Source organism: Brassica oleracea, chromosome C7 (assembly GCF_000695525.1).
Source record: "Brassica oleracea var. oleracea cultivar TO1000 chromosome C7, BOL, whole genome shotgun sequence".
NCBI lineage: Eukaryota > Viridiplantae > Streptophyta > Magnoliopsida > Brassicales > Brassicaceae > Brassica > Brassica oleracea.
Genome location: NC_027754.1, coordinates 11055734 through 11064703, shown reverse-complemented (window position 1 = coordinate 11064703; position 8970 = coordinate 11055734).

Sequence of the window (8970 nt, the reverse complement as noted above, 5' to 3'; positions counted from 1 at the left end):
AAAACGGTTACGACAAAGTTAACGTCCAAATCCCCGCAAAATACAAGTATGTCTTTCCGCAACAAATCATGCTCGGTCAAGAAAACGTCGCAACGTATGTTCCCGAGATAAAGCTTCGCTCGAATTCTATTTAGATCAAACACAAGCCATCGGAAACATACCCAGAATAGCTACGGATAGGTCCGAGCATGACGATCAGAACACGGACGAGCCAAGCTCGGTTGTTACGTAACTACCGAGCGTTCGTCCAGTTCGGTCGCTACGTAGCGACCGAGCGTTCATCCCGCTCGGTCGCTACGTAGCGACCGAGCGGGATGAACGCTCGGTCGCTACGTAGCGACCGAACCGGACGAACGCTCGGTAGTTACGTAACAACCGAACTTGGCTCGTCCGTGTTCTGATCGTCATGCTCGGACCTATCCGTAGCTATTCTGGGTATGTTTCCGATGGCTTGTGTTTGATCTAAATAGAATTCGAGCGAAGCTTTATCTCGGGAACATACGTTGCGACGTTTTCTTGACCGAGCATGATTTGTTGCGGAAAGACATACTTGTATTTTGCGGGGATTTGGACGTTAACTTTGTCGTAACCGTTTTCGACCCCAAAAAATATGCCATTAGATATGTCTGATACCCACAACCATGGAGAGGAGATCTCAGCTGACACATACGCCACAGTTATGAGACATTAGTTCAATCTTGAGTCTTGGAGATAGATTGCCGAAGATAGAAGATGCAACTTCAATAATGAAGGACAAATGGCGCAGAGGAGATGAAGCAATGCGATACTTCACTGGTACATGGTTCAACATGCGCAAAGAAGATATGGGGACTTGTTTTCCAGCAAGTGCCAGCTTTCAACATCACTAGTCCAATCACCTCCACAGTCAAGCTAAATGACTATAACAAAGCGTTGAGTGGGAGGCAACCCACTATTAGGTATTTATTTGGTTTTTATTAATCTACTATTTATGTTGGTTTTTAATAATTTCAGGTCATTATAAAAAAAAAGAAATAATAATAGATCGGAATAGACGATTGTCGTGAGTATCGACCAACGAGACACTGTCGACATCGATCGACAGAGCATCACCTGCCGCGACCTATATCCACATCCTTACATCGGTCGACATCCATTCCGGTCTGGTATATTGTTCTAACTTGTTACATTGAGTCCTTATTTATGAAGTCTTATATATTTTCAAAAATAAGATTTTACTGAGTCAAGAAGGGGATGATGAACTTTTTAAATTTTTACTTACTATATAACCACTCTCTAGCACCATTCTTTGAGGTTATTGACTGCAGGGTGTAATGAATGGAAACACCAAAGTGGATCACCTGCAAATAACATCCATGCTAGCTGATAAAGTTCGAAGGAACCGAAGCTGACTTCCAACCTTAATCAATTCAACTTGCTTGTTTTGGGGCTTGGTATACAATGGATCGGATTCCTCTTTCATGTCTGAAAGGTACAAGTCTGTAAACTTTTGGTTTCCTTCTCTCCTCTCTTTGGCATCTCGAAGATAAAAAAATAAAAGATTAAAATGATTTCCTGGAAGAGGCAGAGGGGTAGGAGTGTTTCATGTGACCCCATTATTCTAAGTCTGAAAGGAATGATCACACATTGTGGAAACGAGGGGTAGGAGTGTCTCCTGTGACCCCATTATTCGCTACACTTTGTCAAAAAAAAGAGCTACAAAAGTAGAAATGTCAATGAGATGACCAAGATGGCTATATAAGCATCAACATTCATTGAAATTGAAACTAATGAGATTCAGAGAAGAGAGATATAGGGAGAAAGGAAACTAGAATAAGCCTACTTGTTTACTCAGATCCCTGCGAGAGTAAGAGTCCATGTGTCCCTTGATCGACACACCCAAAATTTAGCCTACACATTTATATGCATAAATGAAGTTAGTGGAGGGTATGTCAGATGGAATCAGCTAAGCAGTGGACTGAAAGGTTTGGTTGTTAAGCTAAGGTCTAGTACATGAAGTGCCTCTAGAGTTGGCACTGAACTGATGTGGCTTGCAACAATGCAGAGGGAAAAGGAGGAAGTTTAAAAATTGTGTAAGTCCCTGCTGTTTTCAAATTTCTTTCAGAGAGACTGTCTGTTTCTTTTGCTTGACGACAAGCAAAAGGGTAAGTCTGGGGGAGTTGATAGACCATGGATTTGACCCACTTTCATCCATGGTTTATAGGTGTTTTTACTACTAATTATTATATTATAGAGTCTATTTATTATATTTATAAGATCAGGAGTGATTTAGAGTAAAGTGATGATTTTGGAACATTTGGAAAAAATTGGAGCAAGCAACCGAGATGACCATCAAGCTTGACCATCGGTCGATATTGAGGAAGGAAGATCAATGTTCACATCAGAACATCGATCAACAGCGAGACGCGCATAAAGCATGTTTGGTCACAGCCGAGTTGAAGCCCAAGTCTTCACCAATTTACAAAATTACCTCTGACGAGTTTTAACCTAATTATATAAGCTTTGCCACCATGTTAGACGCAAAGTGTGTTTTCTTGTGTTTCTTGTTCTACTATTTTCTCAGCAAAGGTTTTCTTTGATTTTGATAGATTGGAGAGAAGATCCAGAGTTATATTTGTGATAGGAACTCCATTGATATCTATTTACTATTCTAATGAAGTTTTCTTACCTAATTGCTGTTATGAATTTCTTGGTCATGACTGAGTAGTTCCATTGTTAGATTTTAGGGTTTAAATAGGTTATGAGGGATTAGCCCCAACTATAAATTGCTGAGTTGTGATAATAATCATTAGGATTCTCATTAATGCCTGATTCTAGATTAGCTACCTAGAACTTGCCCTAGGATGGTTAGATAAAAGCGATAGCTTCATTCTCATCCTGAAACAATTCTAATTGAGCTAAGATTCTTCCTAGAGTAGGGCAAAAGCTGATCTAGTGAGCTTAGAGAGCATCATTCAACCCGCGCATAAAGCTTAACTAGAAGCACGTTGATCGATATCCATACTGGACAATCGATCGACGGAGTAAAAGGTGTATCGATTGATATCCTTATAGGATAATCGATCGACACTTGCTATTGATCGAACACTCTTGTTTGGGTCATTAGATCTACTAGTTAATAGACAAGTCCAGAAACGCGAGAGCTGTATTTTTTTTTTTCTTAGATGATCCTTAACCGGTAATATACAATAAGATGCCAAAGGACATAATAAAACCTAAACTAATTTTTCAAATTCTCAAGCGTCCTTAAACGGTATTTGCCTTTTTCAAAAAAAAAAAAAAGTCATTTAAAAATATAAAATGTTAAAAAAATTAAAATAGTTATTTTGGTAATATACAATAAACTATTAAAATTGTTGGTTTGTAATAATATAAATTTTGGCTTGTATCTAAAAAATTAATTGGACCAAAGAGTTATTTAGAATTTCTCAAGTTTACCTAGTTGTACAGAGCAAGGCAACAACATCTAACCGGCAGGGGAATCATCAGCTTTAAAGTGGCCACTGTTTGCTGTTCCCTTGCCATCAATCTCCGGGTATATTGTGAACACATTATCGTTGTTTCTTTTGGTTTCAGGCCTGCCAGTGATCCTAATGTGAAAGGGAACTTTTCAAAATTTAAAAAGAAAATTTCAAAGTTTCAAGGGTAATTTTAATATTTTTTTAGCTTGGACCAAGCGGTTGCGGTTGCCCTCAGTCTATGTTTTCCTTGCGAAACATTTTATTGCCTTGCCATACTTTTTCTGAGTTTTTTTTAGTACTAGTTAAATAGCAAAATATAAACTTCGCAAACTATCGGCAATGTATGACATTTTAATTGCAAGAACACAGTTGACAAAAGTAACAGCCGAAACGATGATGAAACGTGTGTTTCCTTGTCAGTTTACCTTCACAAAAAATGCTGCACAGATTTTCTACTTAACTGGAACAGCGGCATCAATCATCTTTGTTACAAATTCGGGATCCCACATATTCGCGTTTGCTCTTGCTGATTCTACATACATCCCCGCTGCGATGTTTTCTCTCATTAAACCCATGTTTCTATCATTAAGAAATTGTGATTTTAACTCAACACCCATCATTAGACACTCAAGAAATTTTAGTGAATAAAATCCACAGTCCCCATATGGGGATCTTGCTCGTGGAAACCCCTTTCCATATACATTCTATTGAAAAGTCAGTACGATCCACAGATGGCTTGCGTTCCTCTTCTGCATAAAACCATAACTCGTAGGGAACCATTCTAGCAAACGGCTCAGCCACTTCCCTTAACTGAACATCCCCTGGCTTAGGCTTCCCACTATCATAGATTTTGACAGTCCGATCCGGATGGAAATAACCATGGCTACCCAATGACTGCTCTGCAAATTAAGACAAGAAAATAGCGTATCCACATCCTTCTCCCACCACATCTTTATTACAGCATATTATGGAGCAAGCCCGTAGTAGTAGAAATACGTCTCACCAGGAAGGAATGAAGTTGATTTCCAGTTCTCATACTGATGTGCCCACAGTATCTGGAAGGCTACGGCCATAATAGCAATCTCTGTAGATTGGAACATACTTGGGTGTTGTTGGAATCTTAATCTATACAAACTTAAAGCTGCGTCCATGTGCTACAAATTAAAGTAATGAAAATATTTAAGAGTACCAACAAAACAGACCTAAGTATGTGTTAAATGTAAGATCTCCTACCTCGTCTTCCAACCATTCCCTCTGCTTCAGATATATGTCGAAGAATTTACTGGCGCTCGTCGGTGAGCCAATTGGATAAACAGAATCCATACAGGTGAAAATGAGAAATGAAGTTCGCATGGATGATAGACCATGGATTTGACCCATTTTCATCCATTGTTTATAGGTGTTTTTAATATTTATTATTATATTATAGAGTCTATTTATTATATTTATAAGATCAGAAGTGATTTTGAGATAAGTGATGTTTTTGAAGCATTTTGGAGATATTTGGAGCAAGCACCCGAGATGACCATCGAGCTCGACCATCGGTCGATATTGAAAAGGAACAATCTATCGATGTTTATTGGATCCAATTTTGGTCCGTACATTAATGGGCCACGATCAAAGACATGGGCCATAAGAGGCTAAGGCCCATAGCAAGCATACGAGCTCGAGGTGGAGACGCCGAAGTCGCGAAGATCGCTGAACAAGAGAGGGAGATCGCGGAGCAGTTACGGAGATGACGAAGTCGACTCACTATAAAGGAAGAGGACTGGAAATGAAGAAGGACATGTTGAAAACCCTAAAGAGAGCTACACACTTACATCAACCTTGTTTTCATCCCAATCTTAGATTCTTTCTTGACCGATCTCATTTGTATCACTCGATCTAGTTCAACTCATTGTATTCGATCTTATTCATCAATAAAGTCCATTTTTACCTACTGAAAATTGTTTAACATCGTTGTGTTCTAAAGATATCATTGCCTACATCATTTGTCTTCCCTAGATCAAACCCCGATCACTATCAAATACTTAGTGTAGATTTTAGGTTCTACATTTTGGCGCCGAATGTGGGGAAGATAAACGAAAAACATCTTTGCTAAGAAACCGATCTAAGTTTCCTAAGCACGACTATGGATCCTAACCAAACCATCGGAACCACACCCTCGAGAGTCAACAACGTCGATCCTACGGGATCCAACTCAGGGACCGAAACCATACCATCTGGGTCGACGGGAGCCAATGGTGCGACCGGAACAACCCAGACGCAATGAATCCCTCCAATCGGGACTTCGAGTCAAAATCAATCCAAGAACGAGTCGGAGCTCGAGTCTGGAACCGTCCCGGGGATAGACAGTCCGTCGATGATCCGACCAGATCTCAATCTAGACTAATTTCACCGACCCCTCTAGCCCAAACTCGAGGAGAGTTGACTGAACTTCAAGGAATGGTCTCGACTCTAATCGATGAAATTCGCAACCAAAAGATCATAAATCAAACCATCGCCAATCGATTAGAACAAGCTGAAAGGGAGTTTGCAGAGCATCGACCTGCGAATGCTAGAACAAGAAATCAAACACCCCTCGATCCGTTAAGGGGTAGGTCGAATCCCCAAAACGCCGGTCTGTTCGGTACTTTAGAGAGCCCAATCGCTCGATCCGGACGCTACACAGGAGAAAACTCACAACGACCCCCGCCGCAGGGCATGACCCATTGAAGCTTAAGCTACAGTGGATTGGACAACGACACTGGGCTCCAACGCCCACGAAACACTCCGATCCAATTCCAGAACGGATCAACAGAAAGACAAGGGGAATCGAGAACACGAATCCCGGCGCCGAACCATTCGATCGCCGAATATTGAACTTCATCCGCCACGAGGACCTTCCATCAAACGGGATTCGATAACCCAACATAACAAGCTCGGAGGCACGATCTTCGCGGTCCAGTCAATATCGATCCCCAAAGGGAAGACCTAGGGATCCCGAGTGAAACCGTAGCGTTTCAGAATTATATCGAGAGGAACGATGCCGATCTCAAAAGGATACATACGATCGTACATATGGCAACGAGCTTTGCCCCAGATATTGACATGGTCATCAAAGACACCAGAAGGACTCCATTTACAAACAGAATCGCCAGCGTAAGGCTGCATCGCGTTGGGAAATTGAAATTCCCTGAATACGCTGGAAACACAGACCCAAAGGCCCACTTACGAACCTTCCGTCTAGCAATATCAAGAGCACACCACACCGACAACGAAAAAGAGGCCGGTTACTGCCGCTTCTTCGCCGAGAACCTCACGGGCGCCGCCCTCGAATGGTTCGCTGGGCTAGAAGAAAACTCGATCAACAATTTCACCCAGTTGGTATCTACGTTCCTCAAATAGTATTCAGTCTTCATAGAGATAAGAGTTACCGAGGCAGATCTTTGGAATCTCAAGCAGGCACCTTTCGAGCCATTGAGAGCGTACATAAACAAGTTCCGAGAAATCAAGGCCAAGATTTCGCATCCGAACGAGGTGGTCGCCCTAGCAGCATTGAAGAATGGTGTCTGGTTCTCATCCAAATTCCTGGAAGAACTGGCAGTACGAGCACCTATCTCGTTGGATGACACCCTACACCGAGCCTTTTATTTCGCCACCCACGAAGAGGAGGTCACAGCCTTAAAAGAACAGTATAGCGCGAACAAGAATAGCGCGACCAAAAAGCCTACTGCTCCTAAAGAGCCAGCGACCAAAGGGCAACATTCCTATGCAATAAACAACTCACCGCAAAAGTCCTCAACATAAGACCTCAGCAAATATTGCACCTTCCATGACCGCAAAGGCCATTCGACCGAAGAATGTCGAGACGCGCTTCGCAGTCAGAACGAAAATAAGAAAACCATTGAAGAAACCGGAGAGGAAGAGGAAGAGCCAGTGACTCCAAAATCCAACCGAAAGACAGGGAGACCGAGCAAGAATCACCGAGCTCTCCACCCCCAGCTCCAAAGAAAAGAGTCGACATAATTTTGTGGGGGCCAAACAACAACGCAACCGATGAAATCAAGAGCCAGACCGAAGAGAAAATACGCTTTGAGATCACGGTAGCGATCCGCACATTGGAAAAACCCGACGAAGCCACTCCTCCTCCCAGTGTCACTCAGTACCACCCAAACGTAGAGTCTCCTTGCGGAAAAATCCCCAACTTCAAGCGAAAGAACAAAATGACCAAAATTCGGGAGCTACTAGAAAAACCGATTGCCTTACATATTCAGAAAAAAAGACAGAATGCAGAACCTTAATCGCAATCTGTCTGGGGGGCAGACACTACCGACCAGCACTGGTTAAGAGATGGAATTTTCTGGCCCACGACAAAGGCAAAAAACGGATCGACTTCATTTACGAAGGTTCCAAGTTCTGCAATTCGGTCAACTCAATCAAAGCGTACCAACGGAGAGCCGAAAACAACGTAGGAGTGAGAGAGCCCCTATCAGGTCCCGATTATGAAATCACTTTCGACGAAAACGAGACCACAAGTCTCGATAAACCACACGACGATGTTCTCGTGATACGACTCGACGTCGGCGGTTGCGAATAATCCCGAGTAATGATCGACACCGGAAGCTCGGCCGATGTCCTCTTCTACGACGCGTTCAAAAGAATGGGATTCACCAAAGCACTCCTAAAGCAAGAGAGAACTCCCCTCATCGGGTTTGCAGGAGGAACCACCTACTCCCTTGGATCGATCGAGCTCGCGGTAACCGTCGGAGAAATTAAAAAAATCGAAGAATTCATCGTGATAGACCGTCCAGCCCCGTTTAATGCAATCCTTGGGAGGCCTTGGCTATATAGCATGAAGGCAGTCCCCTCAACATATCACCAGTGCCTGAAATTTCAAACCCGAAAGGAGTCGATACCGTCAGAGGAATCCAGAAGAGCTCCATGACATGCTACCGCGCGAGCTTCAAGGACATCGAGCAACACTCTTAATCAGGCAGCCAAAACCAATAACAGACGTACCTATGTACACGAACCATCGAACAACAGATCCTATCTCTGGGAAAATAATTGAACTACTTTATGACTTGATCCCTCGACGAGGTATGTAGGCAACTCACGACACGAGTCCAGTCACCCTCCAACTACAAAGCTCGGAGTGAGCATATCATAACACCCGAGGAACAACGGCACGACAATATTAAACTGCCTTCTTTTCACAAATCTATAATAAAACAAAACCCAACATCTTAATAAATACAGTTCTTAGATATCACAGTTCGAGCATATCAGATTTCCTACATCTACAAATCGCAAAACTATTACAGTTAACCAGAAACCAAGACCTTGATCAAGTCTTCGGTTGCGGCCAACTCCGCCAACAAGCGCGACGAAACTAGCTAACAAAATCTTTTGTTACACCAAAACCGTCGACAAAAATATCTACAATAGATCGACTCATGGCCCCAAAAGATCGGCCTCGCATAAACATAAAAATAACGGCAAAAAAAACGGGACTCACGACCCCCTC